Raw genomic sequence first — 24,097 nt, 5'->3', positions numbered from 1 at the left:
AAAGGTTCTTCAAATGGAGGAATTGGCAACAAAGGTGCAGGTTTATTACTACCTACCATTTAGAATGTCTGACATGTATAGCAAAATTTAACCACATCCTTATGCAGTCCAAGCCAATAGAAGTGCTGTTGTACATTTGCCCGAGTTTTCCTCACACCCAGATGACCTCCCACTGGTGATTCATGTGCTACCCATAATACTTCCTGTCTGTCTGCTACTGGCAACACAATCTGATGGCTTTCCACCCATTTCTCCTCTGCATTAACCTGCTGTGGTCTCCGTTTTCGTCTTAAGGTACTAATGCTCAGGAATAAATTCTGATTCCTTTTCTGAGTATGTATCAATATGTATATATCTTTTTTTGTCTCATCTTTCAGGACTAAATGCCTCTGGCTGACCCTGTACCTGTTCAGGATTTTCCTGTACCATTACATCAAACAGGGTGTCAGTTAACTGAACCTCAACAATGCGATCTTGTTACTATACAGTCTAGAAAAACACCAGAGTATTTTTCTTTTAATTCCTCAGTTCCCTAATTTTCCTTTGGCTTTTCTACGACAAGGGGCCTCGTTCCCACCTTGGAACTTGCGTGGTCGTTCCCAACAACAAACTATATTCCTGAAACTGAAAGTCTGTCAATCACTCCACTGTTACTTCCCCAGTCTTGATTTTGCTATCCAACCTGATCTTACACAGGGGAATGCTAAATATCTGAACATGTATTCCATAAATTATCACCCTCTTGGGTAACATGTCAGAAAGAGTGAAAATACTTTAACGTCTTACCAATAGAGACTGACCAGATCCCATGTCTCTTAAAATTATAACCTTTTTCCCTTCTCCCCTTGTTCTTCCTGAGTAAACTTTACCCACAAGAGGTAAAGTTTTCATAGCGATCCGGCACTAAATCAATACCCAGCCCCTGCATAAGATGTGCACTTTCCTGCAGCTCCTTGATTTTTCTTGGGGTTTCCTTTACTACTTTCACTAATCCCACTGGCTTCGCCTCTTTTACCACATATATTCCCACAGTGCCTTTCTTCATGACCAGCATTGTGACTTTATGTGTCTCACCTCATGTCAGTGAAGATACCTTTTCCCAGTGCCTTTCTTAAACTACTGGCACTGTGAATTTATGTGTCCCATTCCAATACAGTGAAAATACCTGAGGTCTTTTGCCTCCTTTCTACTCTCTTGGTTTTTTTTCACCTGTGGTAAACTATTCCTAGTGTGCAGTACTCTTTATTTTGTATTGAAGGATCTCCCATTCTCAATCACGTTTAAATTTATTGTTTTGACAACATTGGGCCAATGAGCTTATACAATATTGGGCATTATAAAAAATGCAGATATTTTAAAAATTTGGTCAGAGACCAATTTCTATCCCTCATGGGATGAAATTCTTGTTGCAAGCTAAGTTTCACCTTCTGCTTCAATGCATATTCATCTGACATCTCTGCCGCTCTTCTCACTTCTTGAACTTTCTATTAATCCATATAAGGTCTTATCATAACTGGAAGTGAGGTTTGAAACTCCTCCAGCAGAATAATCTCACTTAGAGCCTCATGTGTCTTGTCTATTTTTAAGGCATGTACCCATCTTTCAAAATTGCTTTCAAACTCAGCATAAGTCTGACCTGGTACCTTCTTTATCTTTCTGAAATGCTGTCTGTATGTTTCTGGTACCAATTCATAGGCACTGAAAATAGCCTGTTTGACATCTGCAAAATCTCTTGATTCCTTATCTGACAGTGCTACAAATGCTTCACTAGCCCTGCCTACCAGCTTATTCTGAACTAGCATTACCTACAAGTTCTCTGGCCACCACACCTGCTTAGCCAATTTTTCAATTGAAATAAAGAAGACTTTGACATCTTTCTCATCAAAATGTGGCAATGTTTTAACATATTTCTATACATCTTTATCTTCTCTCTTCATTTCCCACTTGTTAACTTGACTTTCCTGACTAATTCACAACTTCTGAAATTCAAATTCTCTCTCTTTTTGCACAGCTAAGAGAACCTTCTCTCCCTTTCTCTTCACTCTCATTTTCTTCTCACTCTCTTTCCCTTTTTGTTTATTCAGCTAAGAATCTTCTCTCCCTTTCTTTTTCTTCTAACTCCTGTTGCCACATTTGCAACTTAAGTTTTTCTAACTCCACTGCACTTGTCTGTGTCTCTGATACACCTCTGTGCTTGACCAACTCTATCACAATTTCAGCTTTCCTTTTGTCCCTGGTTAAATCTAATTCTAACCTGTTTGCTAATTCTAAAATTATATCCTTTCTCTCTCTTTCTAAACTTTCTTGGCATACTGCGAGTATGTTTTACAAGAAAAGGTACGTTTGATAGAGAGTGCTTTCTAATTTCTTTGAGAGCAAGGTATTAGATGGGCAGTTAGCTCTCTGGCTCTACAGCAATTGCTCGGCTGACCGGTGGCAGTTGCTCTCTGCCTAAATTTTTTAAATGCCCACATTTTTTATAATCCCCAATATTGTACAGGCTCATTGGTCAATGTTGTCAAAGCAATAAATTTAAACTTGATTGGGTTTTCGTATTCTGGGCATAATTTAAACTAATTGATTAAATTTGAGTTGTTGTCAAAACAGCAACCAAACCTCAGGTATCCATTTAACAGCTATTTGTTACATGTACCAATTTTGGAACAGTTTGTCTCCCAGCCTTTCCATTTGGGCACTTTCTATTTACAGTGAGCATACATACTTTCAACTTTGTAACAAATGAGCTGCCACAGGAAATGGTGGAGGCTGGTACAATTCAACATTTTAAAACACATCTGGATGGGTATATAAACAGGAAGGGTTTAGAGGGATCTGTTCCAAGTGCTGGCAAATGGGACTAGGTAGTTTAGGATATCTGGTCGACATGGACGAGTTTGACTGAAGGGTCCATTTCTGTGCTGTGCATCTCTAAGACTGTATTCAAGACTCATCTCCACTGCTCTCTGTGGAATCTAGTTCCAAAAGTTCATGACACTAAGAAAAAAATCCTGTTTTCCATATTCAATGGAACATTTTCTTTAAACTATCTCCCCTTGTTCAAGATTCATTCACATTACAGACATCCCTTCAACTTCTACTCTGTAAAAAAATCTTGTAAGATCATCTCTTATTCCTGACTGTTCAAATTCTTTCAAGGTAACTTCCACATTTCAGGTTCCATTTGAGTAAACCTCTGAACTGCTTCTTATGCATTTACTGTCTATCCTTCCTTAAATCTGTACACTGTATTCCAGTGGTTGCAACAACATCCTATAAAGTAACAAAGCATTTCTATCTTTACATTCCATTTCCCTTGCAGTAAATGACAACACTCCATTTACCAACCGAATCACTTCTTGGACCTGCTTATTAACTTTGTGATTCACAAGTACACCCAGATCCGTCTGTGACTCAAAGCTTTGCAGTCTCTATTTAAATCCAATGCTGATTTTCTATTCTTCCTACTAAAGCAGACAACTTTAATCTTTCCTACATTATATTGCACCTGCCAAATATTTGCCCATTTACTCAACCTATCAATATCATTTTGTAAACACCTTACATCCTCTTCACAACTTACTATTTTGGTGTTGTTGGCAACATTAGCAACCAGACATTCAGTTCCTTCATTCGAATAATTGATATAAATCATAAATAGTTGAGGCCTGGTACTGATCTCTAGTTAAAGCATGCCAACCTAAAAATGATGCATTTATGGCCGCTGTCTTTTTCCTGTTAGAAATCTTCAATCCTCATAACCAATATCCTGCATACCAGGAACATACATGCCCCTGTGTCAAATTTCTTCCAAAAATCTAAGTATATCACATCCATAGGTTCCCCTTTATGAAATATAAAGGTAGAAAAGTTGTGCTACTTTATCCATATTTCTTAATACTTCCGCAAAATTTCTTCTAAGTTAGTCAAATATGATTTAAACTTGTAAAAAAAAACACGTTGACTCTGCCTGAAAGCATTGATATTTTGTTTCCATCCCATCCACCTTCCTTAATAGAAGAATCCAACACTTCCCAATAACATGTATTAAACTAACTGGCCTGTAGTTTCCTGCTTTCCTGCCTCCTCTTTCTTGAATAGAGGCATCACATTCACTACTTTCCTGTTTGAAGGGACATTTACAACTTAACCCTAACCTGAAGCACTAATATTAATGTCTAATCTTAGACTGCATGGTGAAGAGCTAGATGTGGTGTTGGGTGATTACTTAGAAAGTCGCCACACTTCATAATGAATCAGTATTGTGTCCTGTCACCACAGTCTTCACTGAAACTACAATACAAGAGACTATAGTAACAGATTAATGACTAGCAACTGGGTATCAGACCCCTGAAAAGTTTGCATCTCCCTTATCCCAAGAACATGGATTCTCTACAAATCCTCTTCCAGTTCAACAGTGAACTTATTTGATTCAGTTTTACTGAAATTGCAACCTCCAATTGCCCATTTCATGTGTTGTTGTTCTATTGTATTGTTGCAATCTGTGCAATCAACCTGGGAACATAAATACTGCTGATTGCAATATAGTACTCGTCTGTTTCAATAGAAAATGACTTGAGGATGTAAATAGGGCATAACTCCTCACTCTGTGCCTGACCCTTCAATGCAGAGAAGTACACATGCATATTTTCATTATAAGTTAATTAATTTTTATCAATAGCCACTTTCATTTCTTGCTGCAAACAAATCCTGTTTTACTGCCTGCTTTCAAATTTGACTCTCGTCAGCATGTTTTTCCATGAGCTTTTTATTAAGCTGATTAATAAAAACGTTAGTCTGTGAGGTAATTACCAGATAATTGGCGATGACAAGGCATGCACCTCAGCGGAATAATTTGCCCTCTTGCTTGGTGCACTCTGGATTTGCATTAATTAAAAATATCCGGATGCCGACTGGGTTGTGCTGATAGAGTCCTGCGTAAATCACAGGGCTGCCAGTTTGCACATGCAGTTCCCATAAGCAAACAAACAAAGACAAAACAACTGCGTTTCTCAGCTCATTAAATGCATTTTAAAACATATAGTTTCAGCACGGTGGCTGAAGCTGCAGATATGCCTGATATGAAAAGTCATGGGAATGGTATAAAACATAGTGCTTATTTTGTGAGACAAGTAATCCAGAAGTCTCAGCTAATGATCTAGACACTTGGGACTAAATCTTTCCAAGAACATCAGCTCAAATCGGGAGTCCACCTGCTGGCTGGATTTTATGGGATACAGGCAGACAAAGTCATAGGTCTGTACGTCATCCAATTAAGGATGGAGCAGGTTTTGGATGCAGGTAGACATTGTGGTCTCTAGACCAGCAGGTCCATGTTCACATCCCACCTACTCTGAAGCTGTGTCATAACATGTCTGAACATGTTGATTAAAAATAGTTAAACAATGTGACCTATTGCAAGGAAGGCCAACAGCTCTCGCTGCATGATCAGTGGGTAACCCTGTGAAACCCAAGAAGCAGGATCCAGTATCAGGAGAGCAGCTGAGACATTATTAGGCTCTTGACAATTGGAGACATCGGTTTCCAGGCATTTCACACTAAATGGTAAGACTATGATATGTAAAGCCTTGACGTTTTATTCCTTGAAATACTTCAGTCTTCATTAACATTAATACGCTTACAGCATGCTATAGCCACTACCTTTCACTTACTGGGGTCTAAATACAGTGGGATGCCAGCAAACTTGTTCTTCTGCTGCATGAATCATCATTATTGCCTGTCGCAGTCACTAGTATGCTCTTGCTTCTAGCAAAAACATGGAGGAAAGGTCAGCTGCAATTTCCCTGGCCTTATGTATCCACAACAATGTCCACCAAACTAGACTCAAGCAACTCTGCATTCAAATCTCCCACATGAAAACTGGGACATTTTAAAATTCAGTTTATAACTGTGGAATCCAAAACAAATATCAATGTGGCCATGAAAACAAAGTCTTTCTTTTTAAAATAAGTGTCTGCTAATGTCAGAGGAAATCTGCTTTCCCTGCTCCATCTGACTCTAAATTCAAAAATGAATAGTCGTCTGAAATAAAATGAGTCATTCACTAGGTGAGGAGAAGCCTTCAGCAATGACGTGCAAGGCAGTAAAACAGAGACGCTTCATGTCAAAGGCTTGGAGGAAACACCCGTTCAATGTCTGTTAGAGGTCTTCAAGTGCTATCATCTATGGGTTGGTTGTGCTGGTGCACCTACTAAGTTGCTCCAGTTTTATCACCAGCTTTTGATCTCTTCCATATCACGAGTAGTTATGGTAAAGCAAAATCATTGCAGGTCTCCTCGACAAGGGATGATTCGGGACTGCCTGAGCTGTCATATTTCTGCAGCATTCACCAGTGTAGATGTCTTCACCTCAGCTAGTGCCTGAATCAACAATAGAAGGAGAACACTAGCTGGGAGAGATTGCCTTGCAAGTGAGCAGCAGCAAGAGGAGAGTGAAGTAGAGTCAGCTGTGGGCAGAGCCATTGGGAGCCTGAATACAGCCACGCTATGCTGAATGGAAATGGACCGCAAGTGTCATAAATGCTAAGTGTCTCTCTGGAGCAGCAGAGGCAGTTGGATTCTTAAATGTTAGAAGTCTGTGAGGTATTACAGAGCTGTGGAAAGGCAATGGAGGGGTCAATATATCAGGTGTCTTTGATCATGGCTCATTTTTGGTGATTGAACTCCTCTATTGTGAAAATTCTTGACAAGGACCATCTGCAGCAGCAGTTTGGATGGGTGCAGAAACCATGCAAACTTGCACAGAAAAAATGAGACTCTTTGGATTGCTCAGTGTTGTTAATAATGCATTGATTTTGAAGTGGATGCCAACTTTGTCCCAGTCAGTGGCTTTGTCCAATATGCAAGAGTGCTATGAATGCCTGTGACTATCAAAGGGAGCTAATGAGAGGATATCTTTCAGACCCTCTGATTCAGGGACCATCTATGATGCTAGGCTCTGTGACAGCGGCTGCCCTTGTAATGATGTAAGCAGCTTGCTGGACATTTCCACATCAAGAACAGAAGCCATGGGCTTTTCAGCCACATGCAGGTACAATAGAGTTGGCTGTCTCCACCTCTACTCAGTCACAGGGGTGAACAATGTTGATTTTTGCACTTGATGGGTTACTGATGTGTGGTTGTCTCTTTGCTTTATCATTGAGATAAAAAAAATCATTATCACAAGTTAAATCAATCAGATTTGTGTATTTTAATGCTCTCGTGAAGAGAGGTGAAATGAAGGTTATGTCAGCTGGGCTAAGCTTGTAGCAGTTGCATGGCTGTGATGTTGAGCAATGGTAGCTCTGGAGTACCCAATTTCAAAATCTTTTTTGGGCTAATAGAATTTTTCAGATGTGTATATGCTTATGAAGTTTTATCTCTGGAAGATTGAATGCAGAATTATCAGTCTTGACCTGAGAGACACTTATGTAAAGTGTCATTGACCTGAGACACACTAAAGTGAAGTGTTGTTGAATCAGCATAGCCCTTGTTGCCAAGGAACATTGGAGAAAAGGATGGAGGACAAGGAATAGACCATTCGGTATTTGAGCCCACTCCACCATTCACTGAGTACAAGAATGATCAGATTCTGGTTTATTCTCCACCGTCAAACCCGTCTGCCTTGGGATCACCTCGGCAGACTTCTCTTGGCACTGGATTCCCATTAAGCATCATGTTTGTTCTCCTCTTCCTCGATCTTTTTCAATTCCTCAATGTCGTCCTTGAGATGAGTAAGGTATTATGTCTGAAAATGTGTTGCTGGAAAAGCGCAGCAGGTCAGGCAGCATCCAGGGAACAGGAGAATCGACATTTCGGGCATAAGCCCTTCTTCAGTTTCCTGAAGAAGGGCTTATGCCTGAAACGTCGATTCTCCTGTTCCCTGGATGCTGTCTGACCTGCTGCGCTTTTCCAGCAACACATTTTCAGCTCTGATCTCCAGCATCTGCAGACCTCACTTTCTCCTCTAAGATATTATGTCCTCCTCTTAATGAGCTCTGGCGTCTTTTTGTCTTTTCATTTGTGTGAAGTGTAGCAGAGACACACTGACTGGTTCTATGTATTTTCCTTTCCATACACAATTCCCTCCTGAACACTTCAGTGGAACCTGCCGTCACCACGTTGCAAAGCAATACATTCCAGATCCTAACCACAAACTCTTCTATTGGTACTTTTGCCAATTACCTTAAACTTGTGCCCTGAATTTTCCTTATCTACACTGTCCAGACCTCTCATATAATTTTGAACATTTCTCTCAAATCTCCTCTTCAGCAGGGAAAACAGTCCTTACTTCTCCAATCTATCTACATGTCTGAAGTGAGGGAAGTACTGAGGGAAGTAAGGATAGAAATTGGAGAGGACCAGGTCATAATCTTCCAATTCTCCACAACCAACGGATCAGATCTAAACTCCACAGTCCTGCCAAAGGGTTATGTTGTCCTTTTTTTTCAGGAGGTCATAAAAACACAGGTTCTGGAAAGTCTAAGTTTTAGGGCCAATTTGGTTATAGCTAACAGATATTGCCTCAGGGGAAAGGCGTTCAAGTTTTTTAAAAAAAATACTTATTCAATAAAAGGGGAGTGGCCAGTTCTCCCAGCTCTGCTTCTCTCTGGTTTGATATGGTTTTTGGTGGCTTGGCTATTCACTGAAAGCAATCAGGCAGTTTAAAAAGCAGGTCCATGCTGATCCTGCTCTCTCTCTCTCTGACATCTCTCCTGTAAGACCCTTTGTTTGATTTTATCTCTTGTGCCAAGTGATGTTTATGGGGGATGTTACAAGTATTTGGAAAAGCATCATTAAGTTGGGATGATCTGTTGAGTTTTCAGATAGTTTGTGTTTTCAGTATTTTGGTCTCTTTTGTTTGTGTTTCATTTGGTAATCTTGTAAATAACTTCTGTTTTGTTTAAAATTAAGTAGTTTGACAGCTGCATCTCTCTTGGACTATCCATTGTACGCCTGCTTAAAACAACTAGCAAAGCTAGGGTCTGGGCTACTTGAAATATTTTGAGGGGGTCTGGCCTGGTCCATAACACTAGTCATGGGTGAATAATTAAGGGACTCACTGGGGGAGGAAACTCCACAAATATCCCTAGCGTCAATGATGGGGGCGCCCAGTACCTCAGTGCAAAAGATAAATCTGAAACATTTGTAACAATCTTTAGCCAGAATTGCTGAGCTAGTGTTCCATCATAGCTTCCTCCAGAGGCCCTGAGCATTACAGATGCCAATCATAAAAACATAGAAAACAGGAGTTGAAGTAGGCCATTTGGCTGTTAAAGACTGATCATCCAACTCAGTACCCTATTCCTGCTTTCTCCTCATACCCTTTAATTCCTTTAGCCCTATAAACTATATTTAACTCCTTCATAGGATCATGTAGTACAGAAGAAACCACTTAGCCATTGAGTCTGCACTGACAGAAAACTACTCTTTAAGTTTATACTAGTCCCATTTTCCAACACTTGGGCCAGAACTTTGAAAATATTGTGGCAGAAAGTTCCAAATGCTCACCACTCTGGCACTCTAAACCCTAAATTACCTACCCTGTGTGCTCAGAGTGTAACCACTGGTTTCAGATCCCTCTGGTCATTGGGAATATACTTTCTGCATTTACCTTGTCTAGTCCCATTAGAATTGTATTGGTTTCACCCCTTATTCTATTAAACTTGAGCAAATATAGTCCTAACCGATCCAGTACAGTACAGTTGCAACACTACCAGGTAATCTGCCTGCTAATATGGAAAATTACCCAGGTATATGCTGTACACAAAAAGCAGAACAAATCAAACCCAACCACTTACCGCCTCAACCCTCTATTTTTGATCACCAGTGTAGTGATGGATGCTGTCATCAATAGTGCTATCAAGTAGCGCCTACTCTACAATAAATTACTCACTGACACCCAGCTTGAGTCCGACTGGGCTACTCAGCTCCTGACCTGATTATAGACCTCACTATAGTTCAAACATGGATAAAAGAGCTGAATCCCAGAGGTTGAGGTTCATCCCAAACAGGTTTTCTCAGGCATGCACGACAAGGCAAACATCAAGTTGCCTGGAGGACCATCAATTCAGAGAAGAACACTCTTGTATCTGTGCAAAAACTTGCTGGTCTTGGAGTTAGGAGTTGTCCTTGACCAAGTATTGCAGAGCAGTTCATTCCAAAGTGCAGGACTACATGCTGAGAAATGCACAAACATTTGGAGAAGCCACCACATACCCACAATGGAAAAAGGTCACTATCTAACATCAGCTTGGAGTTTTGGATCTCTAGTACAATAACATTGGCATAATGTCGCAGCTTCTCCTTTTGTAATTCACCAACTAATTTGAGATATTTTCTGCTTCTTTATTTGAGAGTGAGGACTGTAAGATGGATGAGCTAACTGACCATGACACATTGTACAGGAAGCCATTTAAATGCAGAACAAATAGAAATGTAGTCATAATAAGGGATAATATTTTGAGGGGGGTAGCTTTAGATTTGTGAAGTCAGGAGTATGAGTCCCAAAGGCTAAGTTGCCTACCCAATGCCAGGGTTCAGGATACATGCTTAAGGCTGGACAGGAACTTGAACTAGAAAGGGAAAAAGCCAGTTTTTATGGTCCAAATAGATATCAGAGACAGAGGTAGGATAAGGAAATGGATTCTACTTTGATAGTATGTCGAGCTAGACATTGAATGGAAGATCAGAATCTCAAGGATAATAATTATTGGTACGTGTCTCATATAATAGGAGTGGCATGGTGGCTCAGTGGTTAGCACAATTGCCTGACAGTGCTAGGGCCCTGGGTTTGATTCCATGACTGTCTGTGTGGAGTTTGCACATTCTCCCTGTAGGTTTCCTCTTGATGCTCTGGTTTCCTCCCACAGTCCAATGATATGCAGGTTACGTGGATTGGCCATTCTATATAGCTCATAGTGCCCAGGGATGTGAAGGCCAGCTGGATTAGCCATGGGAGAAGCAGGGTTACAGGCATAGAATAGCTGGATGGCATTGGTTGGGATGCTCTTTGGAAGATCAATGCTGACTTGATGCGCCAAATGGCCTGTTTCCATACTAAAAACATTCGTTTTTAGAGGCAGCCACCGTGACTCAGTAGTTAACACTGCTGCCTCACAGCATCAGGGACCCAGGTTCGATTCCACCCTTGGGCAGCTGTTTGTGTGGAATTTGCACATTCTCGTTGTGTTTGCATGGGTGTCCTCTGCGTGCATCGGTTTGCTCCCACAGTCCAAAGTTTTGCAGTTTAAGTGAATTGGCCATGCTAAGTTGCATGCACTGCCCAGGGATGTTTAGGCTATTTGGATTTGCCATGGAGATGCAGGGTTATAAGGTAGGGCAGTAGGTCTGAGTAGGCGGAATGTTCTTTGGAGGGACAGTGTGGATTCAATGGGTCAAATGGCCTGCTTCTTCACTGCAGGGATTCTGTGATTCTCTGATAATAATGCAATACCTGATTATTGAACTGAATACATGATTCAAAGACTGGTGTGGCAGAAGTAGATTCTTTTGTGTGGGGCACTGGTATCATTACTGGTAGATGTGTCGGATGGTCTGCATCTAAATCATGCTGGGTCCATGGTTCCAGCAAGTGGTATAACTAGGGAAGTCAGAGAACTTTAAAATTAACAATGGGGTTAGGATCAAAATTTGGGCATATATAGCAAATCAAGGATTGATTTAAGGCAGGAGAGCAAATGCAATAATGTGAGATCTGAAGTTCATATATGGCAGAAAAAGACAATAATAATGCACCAGTAATCAAGATTAGATGTTACAAAGATAATAAAAGGATAAAACTAAAGGCTGTGTATCTGAAAGCTTGTATTAAACCATAAAATAATCATGGGTGATTTCAATCCAAAAATAGCCTGGAAAAATCAGATTGACAGTGGAGGCCTGGATGAGGAATTCATAGAAAGTATCTTGAAAGCATTCTTCAAAAACATTTTGGAAACAACTAGAATTAGGTTACACACACCTTGGCATTGTGTAATGTGACAGGATTAATTATTAATCCAAGTAAAGACTTCACTAGGTTGCAATGACCATAGGGCAAAAGTAAAGACTGTAGATGCTGGAGATCAGAGTCAAGATTAGAGTGATGATTGTTGGGCTGGGGTGTACATAGTTAAAAATCACACAACACCAGGTTATAGTCCAACAGGACTATAACAAACAATCCAGGTATTTTTCGATGTATAATTTCAGTTATATCACACTGTAAACTTTTGCTATAAATTCTGTGTCTTACATTTGTGTACTCCACAACCACCTGATAAGGAGCAGTGCTCCAAAAGCTAGTGCTTCCAATTAAACTTGTTGGACTATAACCTGGTGTTGCGTGATTTTTAAGATTAGAGTGGTGCTGGAAAAGCATAGCAGGTCAGGCAGCATCTGAGGAACAGGAAAATCAATGGTTTCGGCAAAAGCCCTTCATCAGGAATGCTGATGGTTTCTTATGAAGGGTTTTGCTCGAAACATCGATTTTCCTGCTCCTTGGATACTGCCTGACCTGCTGTGCTTTACCAGCAACTCTCTAATCTTAGCAATGACCACAGAACAAGTGAAATTTTGCATACAGTTTGGAAAGAGTGGGTCCAAGACTAGTATTTTAAACTTAAGTAAGGACAACTATTTGGCTATTAAAGGTGAGGTAGCTGAAGTGAGATTGGATACAATGCTAGTGGATAAATCAATAAGGAGGAAGTCGCAAACAATTAAGACAGTATTCCAGAATACCCATAAGTATATTTTTACTATGAAGAAAAATTCTAAGGGGACGTCCCACCATTTGAGGTCAACCAAAGAAGTTAAAGAAAACATCAAACTTAAGGAAAAGGCATATAAGTGTGCACAAATGAATGGCAGGTTAGTTGCTTGCATAAAATGTAAAGAATGGCAATTGACTAAAAGATTAATCATGAGGAATGAATTAGAGTTTGAGAGGACAATAAAAACACATAGCAAGATATTCCACAGGTATTTAAAATGGAATAAAAAGCAGTGTTTATTGTCTAGAGGCCTTAGTCACAGAATAAATGTACACTTATTGAAGACTGAAATGAGGAGGAATTTCTTCTCTCAGAGGTATATCTTTGGAACTCCTTATTACAGAGAGTTGTGTGGGTAGAATCCTTGTGTATATTGGAGGCTGAAATAGATAGACTCTTAATCAGTAGGGGAATCAGGGGTTACGAGAAAAGCGGACATGAGGAATATCAATCAGCTATGATCCTACTGAATATTGAAGCAGGCTCGGGAATCCAAATTTCTTTTGGTCTTATTGTCTAGAGAGCAAGAATAGAGAAGTAATAGTAGATAACAAAGAAGTAACAGATGAAATGAATAAATATTTTCATCTGTTTTCACTGTAGAATATTCAAAAATATGCCTGTAATAGTTGTTAATCAGGAGGTGGAAGGAAAAGAGGAATTTGGTGAAATTACAATCGCTACAGAAGTAGTACTATACAAACTGATGGAGTTGTGGGCTGAGAAATCTCCAGGTCCTGATAGATTTCTTCTTAGGGTTTTAATGGAGGTAGCTAATGATGCTTTCATGTTAATTTTCCAAAATCTGTTTGATTCTAGAAAGATTCCATCAGTATGAAAATAGTGAATATAACTTCTCTATCAAAGAATTAATGGAGGAAAAAAGCAGGAAACTATAGGCCAGTTAGCTTGACATCTAGTGTGGGGATAGGGTTAGAATCAATGATTGAAGAGATAATAACTATGTACTTAGAAAACCCAAAGATTTCAGGAAGAGTCAGCATGATTTTGTTAAAGAGAAATCATCTTTAACTGATTTATTGGAGTACCTTGAAGGAGTAACTCATTCTGTGGATAAGGGGATAGGCACATTACATTGCATTTCTACACGGCATTTGATGATGTGCAAAATCGAGAGGATTCGAGGGAAATAACAGCTCATAGTGCAGAGGGACATATTGACTATGAATAGAAGATTGGCTAGCTGCAAGAAACAGGTCTTTCTCTGATTGGTAGAACATGAAGGGTCATGCCAAAAGCATCAACTTTCCTGTTCTTCTGATGCTGCTTGACCTGCTGTGCTTTTCCCAGCTCCATATTTTATTGGCCCTGACTCTCCAGCATCTGCAGTCCTCACTATGTCCAAGAACATGTAGAATGGAATCACTTGGAGGTCTGTGCTGCAGCATCCACTTTTTACAATTTACATTAGTGACTAAATTTGGATGTGGTGCAAAGAAATAGAAGAATATGTTGTGAAGAGGATATAACGAGGGTACAGATCGATATCAATAGGTTGAATGAGTGGGCCAAAGCCTGACAGTTGGAGTCTAATGTGGAAAGTGTGAAGTTGTTCATTTTGGCAGACAGAATGAAAAACAATGAGGTATTACTTAAACAGTGAACATCTACAGAATTCCCAGATCAATCTATGCATTCTAGTGCATGAGTCACTTTAAGTTAATATATAGATACAGGAAGATATTTTGATGGGCAATGGCAGACTATCCTTCATTACAATATAAAAATGAGGATGTTACACTTAAATCATAAGGACATTGCTGCGACTATATCTCAAATGTGGTATGCAGTTGTGGTATTTTTATTTAAGGATGAAAATAAGTTGGTGATGGTTTACAGAAGGTCAATAAATTTGATTCTTGGTGAGTAGGTTGTCTGAAGGAGAGACTTGACAGGCTGGGATGATTTCCAATGAAGTAAAGAAGAATGAGGGATGACTTGTCTCAAGTGTACAAGAACTTGAATATTCTCTACAAGGTAGACATAAAGGGATGCTTTCTTGTGTATAAGCCCAGAACTAGGTGGCACTTTTTAAGAAAAAAATATGGGAAGCGAATTTTTTGTTTCCCTGAGGGTTGTGCAATTTTGGAACTCTGTCTCAAAAGGCAGTGGAGGCAGGCTCATTGAATATCTTTAAGGTGAAGGTAAATAGATTCTCATTAGAGAAGGTAGATGAGAACATGGAATTCAAAATACAAACCGATAAACGATGATCCTATTAAATAGAAGAGAGGGTTCAAGTGGCTGAAGACCTACTTCTGCTCTTAATCTGTCTACCTGTATAATCCAGCAATATTCAGTATTACTCATTACTCCTATATGCAGCAAGACCTAGACAGCATTCAAGCTTAGGCTGGTAGACAACATGTAACATTTATGCACAAGTGCTTGTCAATGAGCACCTCCAAAAAGCAAGAATCTAATCATTTCCTTTTGGTAATGACAACATTACTTTAACAGAATCACTCAGCATCTAAAGCTTTATGGTTACCATGGATCAGAAATGTAAGTAGATCAACTATACAAATATTTTCAAAACTTTTATCACCTAGGGGGACAGAGGCAGTAGAAGCATAGGAATGACAATACTCTCTCACCTTCACACTACCCTATATATCCATTCCTTCATTATTTCTGGGTTAAATCCAGATAGCCTAAACCAGACAGATTGCAGCATTTCAAGAAAGTTGTTTACCACCATCCAAGGGTAATTAGCAATGGCCAACAATTGTTTGCCTTGTTTGCAATGCTCCTATGACAGAAGAAAAGATCAGAAGCAACCATTTTGATTTTCTTTTTATATAGCAAATCCAGTCCAATTGCAGAATAAAATCACATTTTAGTCCCTGTTGTATGTTTTGCAAGCCTGGGCATTTGGGAACAGCCAAAGGGATACGTTATTTAATACAAACCATCAGCTTTTTGGAAAGATGGCCCACATACCTAATATTGAAATTTACATACCACATTACTCATTTGTATATTAAGCAGAATTCATTACGGCTTGATGGTACTATCCTATTACTGGTATATACCATTCATTACTGCTGCATAGCAGCAACATGAAACAACCAGCTTCACCTGTTGCTCAAACCTTACATGTCCGTGATAATTTGCGATAGTTGGGCAATTTTCAGAACAAGAATGACAACCACTGGCTTATTCATGTTTTTGCACAAAAAGAATTAATTTTATCAGGGTAACCTTGATATTATTAGATAGCTTTGATGTCTCCTATTTTCACATCAAGTTTGTATGGTAAACAAGTGGCTTGGTTCGTGTTTGAGGATGTTTTTAAAGCCAACCTTATAGAGTATAGAATATACACATTGACCAGTGGTTAATTTATTTTTCAGCAATATCCAAGTTCTGATATGTTAAAAGTTTGCAGGCTCCCATTTTGCTATGCTTAATAGATCCAAATTTATTTCAAACATTATTTTTCCATTTTTCAAACAGTGAAAATATTCTAAGTTTGAAAAAGTCCAAAATGTTTAAACAAATGATTTGGCACGGTGTATTCCTTTATGAACAAACATCCACTGCCATTTTATTCTTGATGTATGTTAGCAACATTAACAAATCTTAACACAAAATCTTCCCACCATATAAATGTAATAGTTATCATTTATTAATATTTATTAATATTGTTTAATATTTATTAACATTTAGCATGATAATTTTAATAAAACCAGATTAGCGTAGGCATTTTCAAAGCACTTGAGATGGAATGTTGTGAGTCACCTACTAGTTTTTCCAGTAGAGTACAAGTATTCAGTGGAAGAAAACAAATACCACAAAATCCATTGTGTAATTCTAATTCTGAGATGACAGGATTGTCATATGAGGAAAGTTGATTGGGTTTGACCTGTACTTATTTGCACTTAGAAGAATGGGAGGTTACCTTATTGAAGCAGATACAGTTCAGCAGAAGCTTTGACAGAGTAGTTGCTAAGAAAATGTCATGAGGAATATAGAACTAATGGGCATAGTCTCCCATTTAAGATGAAGGTGAGGAAGTATTTAATTCTTCAGACAATCTTTAATTTTTGGAATTCTCTATCTTGGAGAGCAGTGGAGGCTGTTTTGGTGAACATACTCAAGGCTAGGTTAGATCTTTGATTGGCAGAGGATTGACCATCAAACAAGAAAGTAGATTTAAGACAACAGTCAGGCCAAACATCCTCTTGGTTAATGGCTTGGAAAGCTTGAGGAGCTAAGTGACCTCTTCCTGTTCATACTTACTATGGTTTAACATAAATTATATTTATGTACATTTGTCTGGAATTGGTGCACCTCCAATAAGTGTATGATGTCCAAATATCTGCAAGTATGCATGTGACAACTTCAAATAGTTGGTCATAGGATCTGAAGGTGAAAACACTGGATGCTCACCAAGTGTCTGGGGTCAATGAATAGTACAAAACAGGTGCTGTGTGTCATATGAGATTAAAGTGAGAGAGAAAACTGCTTCATATAAGAATGCCACCTTTTACAGATGGAATGTTTGGTTCAGGGGAAACATATGAAACTGAGATGCCCACTTGGAAAAACAGTAGGAATATAAAACTGAAAGGAAATTATGAGAATTGTCTGATAGCAAAAGAAAAATAGAAATATTATTGTTAAATTCATGAAAATTCAAATGAAAAAGCTTTTTGATAGAAATATCGTAAGTGCTCAACAGCAAGAACATTAATCAAGTGTACAACATTGTTAGAGAGCAATGAAATCAGGAACCGTACTACTTGGTTAATGTATTCACTCGCAGTCCATCTTCAACATCAATATACTGTTGTTTGACAGTCCATGACAGGAGCGTGCATTATTTAAAAAGGCAACATCTGCTTATTACTCATATTAATGAGCACTTTGACATTTAAATGTATGATATGTACGTTTTGATCCATTCCGGTAGGTATCTTAAACTGTACTACATGCATATATTATATATACATTTATCTATTATATCTCTAGCTACGTTTTCCTTCCTGTCTAATATCTCAACTATCTTCCCATTTGTCCATCTATCATCTATTGAGATAGTCATCTATTCATATCTTGATCTATTTCCCATCCCTCCAACTCATCCACTCCATTGTTATCTCAATATTTTTCTCATTGTCTTTTTCTCTGTTGATTTCAAATGTATCTTTTTACCTACCTTCCAGTTCTACACAACAAATATTTTGATCATTAATACTTGATATTTTTGCCAGATAACTAAGTAAAGAAAATAATCTTAGAAAAATGTGTATCACAGATAGATCCGATGTCTTTGGATCAAGAAGATTTGATGTAGATGAGTGGAATATCTATGATAAAAATAAAATGAATTAAAGGATGTTTATTTACATAATTCTGGCAATTGTTTTCTGAGTAATTTCAATAATGTGAATTGATTTATTTCAATTTGAGCTTTGCTTAATCATAAGGCAATAAAGGAAGCAACTTATAAGTAAAAAAGGCAATTCAAATATATGTCCTGATTTGTAATTTTGTCTCAGAAGCCACGATGAGACAAATATCTGATTAGTTTTTGATGCACTCTAGTTACTGTTACTGTTTATCTGTCTGTCATTTTTTTCTTTCTGTTTCCCTGTTCTCTTCTTCAAGATCAGGTATACATTTCTACAGCATGTTCTGAGTTCTAGGTGCACTCTGTTAATGTAATCTCTAACTTTTATTTATAACTCGTATGTAAAATGTGATTTCAATGTTTTGTTAAACAAAGCAAACAAAGAATAACGGAAGACTCCACTAATGCCCCAAAAGGGAAGTAAAAATGTAAGACGTGGGAGCAAAGGTAGACTAGAACTGGAGTCAAGACAAGAAAACCCAGGTCCTCGTGGCAGTGACCTCTCCCTAAACTGTGTTCTTTGTTCATCTCACAGGCCAGCTGCTGCTTCTGGGCTTGCCACCTTCTGGTCCTTCTCTATCTTACTTTGCCTTCTTAGGAAGGCAGACACAGCCAGCAGAAGGGCCCAGGACTCTCAGTGGAAATAACCTAAAATGGTAACAAAAGGATCAAAAAAATTTCTTAGATCTTAGAGTGGCCACCTTGCAGAGAAAGGCTGAGCACATTTCACCACAGAGTTAAGGCATGCTGAACCCTGATTACTAAAGGGCATGTTTCCATCATTCATCCAGACTGAGACTCAGTGTGTGCAACAAATTGGTGAAGGTGCCACGCTAACTGAGTGACCACCCAATGTGTCATCGAGATGAGAGTACCTGCAGCATTCTGACACCGTTCTTGTCGCAGATTCACATCAAATCCTTAACTTCACACTGCATTCAGTACAGGCCAATGTCATATTTACAAGATAGATGATGAATCATTGTGTGGCTCACACACAACCTTTGGAAGTTATACAAATAATGGTTCCCCTTCAACCAGAATTGGCTTTTATTGCTTCTTACCTTAGCATTATTAAGATTCCCAATTCAATTTACAAGTACCAAAGGTAGATCGTAAACTGTCTTTGACCAACATCTGATCCTGAAGCACCTTCATTCTGCATGTACAGCAAGTGGGTGATGAAGTAATTGCAAATTAAATTAAAGTAAATTGCACTGCATATGACTGCTTCATGTATTTATTGCTACCATGTCCTCGTGTCCAGCAAACATGGATCCCACATTTTCAGCATTGAATTGACACTTACTCCACTCACTTTGAGTGGAGTTTGCCCAGTCATTTTCGAGCAGCACTTAATATGTAGCGATCTCATGGAATCCTACTTTTGTGGACAACATTAATACCAGAGCCCATTTGGTTGGCAGGTACTTCTCTGCAATCCACCCACACCACTTCCTCTGCATTCCCATGTCTGCTTTTACCTTGCACTACCTCTATGGCCCATTTCCACACGTTCCCCATTTGGAGTCCCATCTCATTGTACTTTGCCTCCACTGTCTCCCAGCTCACTGAAACTCAGCATTACACTTTAATGATGACCACCTTGCTCATCTACACTCCCGTGTAAGGCACGGTGATGGTCACTACCAATAAACCCTGTTCCCATAGCCTGTGTTGTTCCATATATCCCCTTACACTTTGAGTTTCCACCTTGTCCCCATCTCTGTAAATGCCACTGTTTACCCTCTCTTGACTGCCTATTCCTCCTGACAGTGATTCACCTGCTGCAGCCTTAGCAAACTATCTATCCCCCATCCCAAAATATCCTGGTAGATTAACATTTGAATGCCCAGGCTGTGTTCATACTTGTCCTCCAATCAAACTGAATGAGCAGGCCCTACAAGTGACTGTCCTGACCTTTGATTGCTGAGTTTGGACCTTCTAGACTGAGGATATGTGATTCCCTGACTTCTTTAGCTAATCGTACAAGACTGACCACTGAATACCATCCAAACTGGACTGGGACAGATCCCATAACCATGAGAATCCCAAATGGACAACTAACCATAGCCAAGTGCCTGAACTGTGTGTGGACTGTGCCCAGAACTGACATTACTGGAAACCTTTGACTAGCAGTAGCTCCTCTTGACTGAGGACTAGCCCCTACAAGTGTCTGACATGATTATTTGGTTGAATGAACATGCTGTCTGTTCATTGCACAGACAGCTCGTACATACTTTTATCATTTTTCCAGAAAATGTTTTATTATGAAATTACTAATTAACCAAGCCATAATAAATCAATGCTGCATTTAAAATACCTTTAAAAGTAATTTGTACATAACTTATTTTTCTAAGAAACCTTCGTGAAATCATTCGATAAGAATATCATCTAGACTACATTTGCCAAGTTGATCTTTCTCATTCTATATGAAGATTAAAGTCTGTTTGGTTATCACGTTGTCTTTGTTTCTAGATCCAATTACATCTAAAAATATTGTTTATGCTTTTTACCAGCTCTTCATTCCAGATTTTATTAAATTCAAAAACCGCCATCTGTCTTGGAAGGATCTGTGCCTCCCAGAACATTGCCTGGGGTTCTGGATTATGAGTCTACTATTACTGTTGACATTACTGTTACTACACTGCCTGTCTTACTTAATACTCTGTTTGACAATATAACAATTCTGAGGGTATCTATAAATTGCGCTTGACAATGCTTTCTGATACTTGTTATTCCAAATCTACACTCACTCAGAGTCAAGGAGTATTTTTACTAATGGTCTTATGTCCAATTGTACTATCATTTTCCATGTCTTTTTGAACTATTAAGTGCCTTGAAATATTTATTTCATAACCTTGGTCACTTTGGATTCTGTGATGACAGTTCTAAATATATCAAACTCATTTACTTTTGTCTTCTTATGACTGTTTTGTGAATTCACTGTTGTTTTAATAAACCTTATTTGCTGATGAACTATTACTGTTAAAATCACTTATTTCTTATCCCATTCTGTCTTTATCCAAATCACTATTCCCTCAACATTTCTTTTTAGATTTTATAATTTCCCTTTATCTCACTTACAGCCCAGAGTTTAAAGCTTTGCTTACAGCCCGAGTTATATGATTTGGTAGGACACTGAACTGGTTTAAGTGAAGCCTATCCAACAGAATAGTTCCTCTTCCCTCAGTATTACTGTCAGTGCCCTATGAGTTGAAAGCCCTTCTTTCTACACCAATCTTTAAACCACATGTTTATTTCACTAATCTGCTTGGTCCTTTGCCAAGTATTTGCCAGGCTCAGGTAACAAGCCAGAGAATCTTTGATCTGTGTGTACTAATTTGGATCATCAATTCTCAAACTGTCTCAGCAGAACATCATTCATGGCTCTATCAATACAGTTAGTTTCTACAAGAACTACGGCAATGTCATCCTTTCCCTTCCACACAGCTCATTACAAGCATGAGGAGCTGCTTTTAACACTGGCACTAGGCAGGAGACACAACATTCAAGAGCCCTAGTTTTAGATGCCAGAGAGCAATATTTATTCTTGTCACTACACTTTCATTATTACATTTCATTTCACTACTCTCCTGATATAAAATGTAAAGTATGGCTTTGTCTCCATGAAATTCAATGCTAATTCTACTTTGGATATGATTAGGGGAGTACAGTACATTGCATGAGGTAAGATCACTCTTTGCGTATCTCCAGTAGCTAGATCAGAATGTCCCAGAGTCAGCTGGTCTTCTAGCCAAAAATGGTGACAGTCTGACCCAAAAGACAGAAGGACAGAAAACAACTGAAAACAGACAGCACTAGTTGTCTGGAATTGACGCCCAAAATTATAGGGTCATTGAATACAACATTAAAAGCTCGTTGACATAACTTCACAGCTAGAAACAGCTGCCCAATCAAATTACTTATGATTGGTAGATAAAGGTCAATCCTTATAAGAATGCAGGAGATCAGGAAATGAGGTATCCCAGAAATGATAGACTATTTTCTAACATAGTCAATATTTACATTGCTTTGATTTTACTATCAGAACATCTGCTTGCTCTACGCAGGGCAAATGTTTCACATAAGAATTGTTTTGATTATGGATTTAAATATTGATTAAATATATAGATTTCCCCATTGATTGTGACTAAGTGTATTCATAAATCTTGGAGAATTAATAGTATTCTCTTGAACTGATTTTTGTTTTTGCCAGATTTCTTCCTCCCAGTTTTGATTGCTTTCTGTGCTTTCTTACTACAGAGAAAACCCTTCCCCTATTTCTGGATGTTAAAGTATAATACTTGATAAATCCTGATAATGATATGATGTTATACAACCACAAAGATATCACAACTGGCCCTACACATAATATTGACATGTACTATTTCTTATAGGAATTTCAGAAAGCTGAGCAGAAGATGGATCTCAAAGCAATTGCCTTCTTCTTAAACCTGGGATATTAAGATTAATTTTTTTCATTTGTACAGCTATCCAGGTCAACTGACAATGTATCATGATTAACCTCAACATTGTTCTGGTCTCAAAAATGTAGGTGCTTATTACAGGACCCATGTTTATCTCATATTTTAGACAGAGAAATTCTCATTATGCTTTGTACATTTTGTAATTTCACAAAGGATACTGGGAATCACTTTGACTGCTCCTCTAGGAAATGGCAATGTATGTGTAGTTTCAGTGTAAGTTTGCCTTTGCTTTACATAAGAGAAAAATATATCTCAAGCCTACTTAAACATAGAACAGGAGTCAATTTCAAAGTGGTGCCATTTTGTTCCTTTTAAAGAGTTTTAAAAAGAAGCAGATGACTGCAAACACACTTGATTTTTAGTGGAAGATGGTTAATCGTGTAAGATTTTTGACATGAGAGAAAACATTGAAGGCATTAACTTTTGACTTATATTCTAGTTTTGGAGGAGACCTGAGTGCTGTCAGAAAGAAATATATTTTCTATCCTGGAAAGGCGTATAATAATGGGAAAGCACAGTTACCTTTGTGCAAACATTTAGCTTATGAAACTTCTATACCACGATTTTTGGTTTAGAAACCTACAGATTATAAAAGAGACTGAGAAAGTCTAAGCTTTCAATTTTGTGGGTATACATGTAACAAGACTTCATAGTTCACAGGACAGAATTGGGGAGAAGTTAAACATAATGATTTGATATGGAAGGAAATTTTTTTTCTGGATTTGAATTGCTGTGAAATAATGGTGTTGAGAAATAGATAAGCCTTTGGTTTGATATGTGTTTAAAGATCTTTCAAACTATGTTCTTTTATTTCTTTTTATGTAATAAGCTTCTGTTTAATTGTTGAAGAAAATTTGCAGTCTTGTATGCCTCTGTTTTAGAGAATGACCAACACATTAGATTTTTAAAAAACATATAATCGAAAAGTCAGATTTCATTCTGGGATCTGACTTGTCCAATAGTATAATCAGGGGATTGCAACAATGTTCTTTATGTAATTTTCTTCTCTTAATAAATTGTTATGCAGGACTGCTGGGATTCAAGAAGACAGCTCACTACCACCTTCTCAAGGGCAACTAGGCACTGGATATAAACGCTGGCCCAACCAGTGACACACACAGTCCCACAAGTGAATAAAAAAATCTTTTGGTTTTACTGTTTGCTGAGCACTTGAAGAGTGGACAAATGAAACAGAGAGAAAATAGCAGTACAATGATGCCATTTGCTCCTTCAAACCTGCTCAACCATTCAATATGATTATGGCTGATCATCCACCTCAGTACCCCATTACTGTTTTCTCTCCAGAGTCCTTGATCCCTTTAGCTCTTAGAACTATATCTAACTTTCTTGAAAACATTCAGTGTTTTGGCCTCAACTGCTTTCTGTGGCGGAAAATTCCATAGGCCACCACTCTCTGAGGGTGAAGAAAGCTGTCTTCATCTCAGCCCTAAATGG

General features: G+C 38.5%; 1 long non-coding RNA gene across 1 annotated transcript in view; it reads left to right on the top strand.

Annotated features, from left to right (window-relative positions):
• LOC148150472 (uncharacterized) overlaps nucleotides 1-23,876 on the top strand; it is a 112,118-nt gene extending 88,242 nt beyond the window's left edge. Inside the window, exon 3 of the long non-coding RNA XR_015757033.1 lies at nucleotides 23,670-23,876. This is a non-coding gene — a long non-coding RNA (uncharacterized LOC148150472). The remainder of the gene's footprint in view (nucleotides 1-23,669) is intronic.
• The last annotated feature ends 221 nt before the right edge of the window (nucleotides 23,877-24,097 follow it).

The sequence above is a fragment of the Chiloscyllium plagiosum genome, unplaced genomic scaffold, assembly GCF_037043375.1.
Source record: "Chiloscyllium plagiosum isolate Xiang-an unplaced genomic scaffold, Cpla_swu_hap1 HiC_scaffold_4, whole genome shotgun sequence".
Classification (NCBI taxonomy): Eukaryota; Metazoa; Chordata; class Chondrichthyes; order Orectolobiformes; family Hemiscylliidae; genus Chiloscyllium; species Chiloscyllium plagiosum.
Note: the sequence above shows the minus strand (reverse complement) of the source record. Positions and strands in the feature narration are given on the sequence as shown.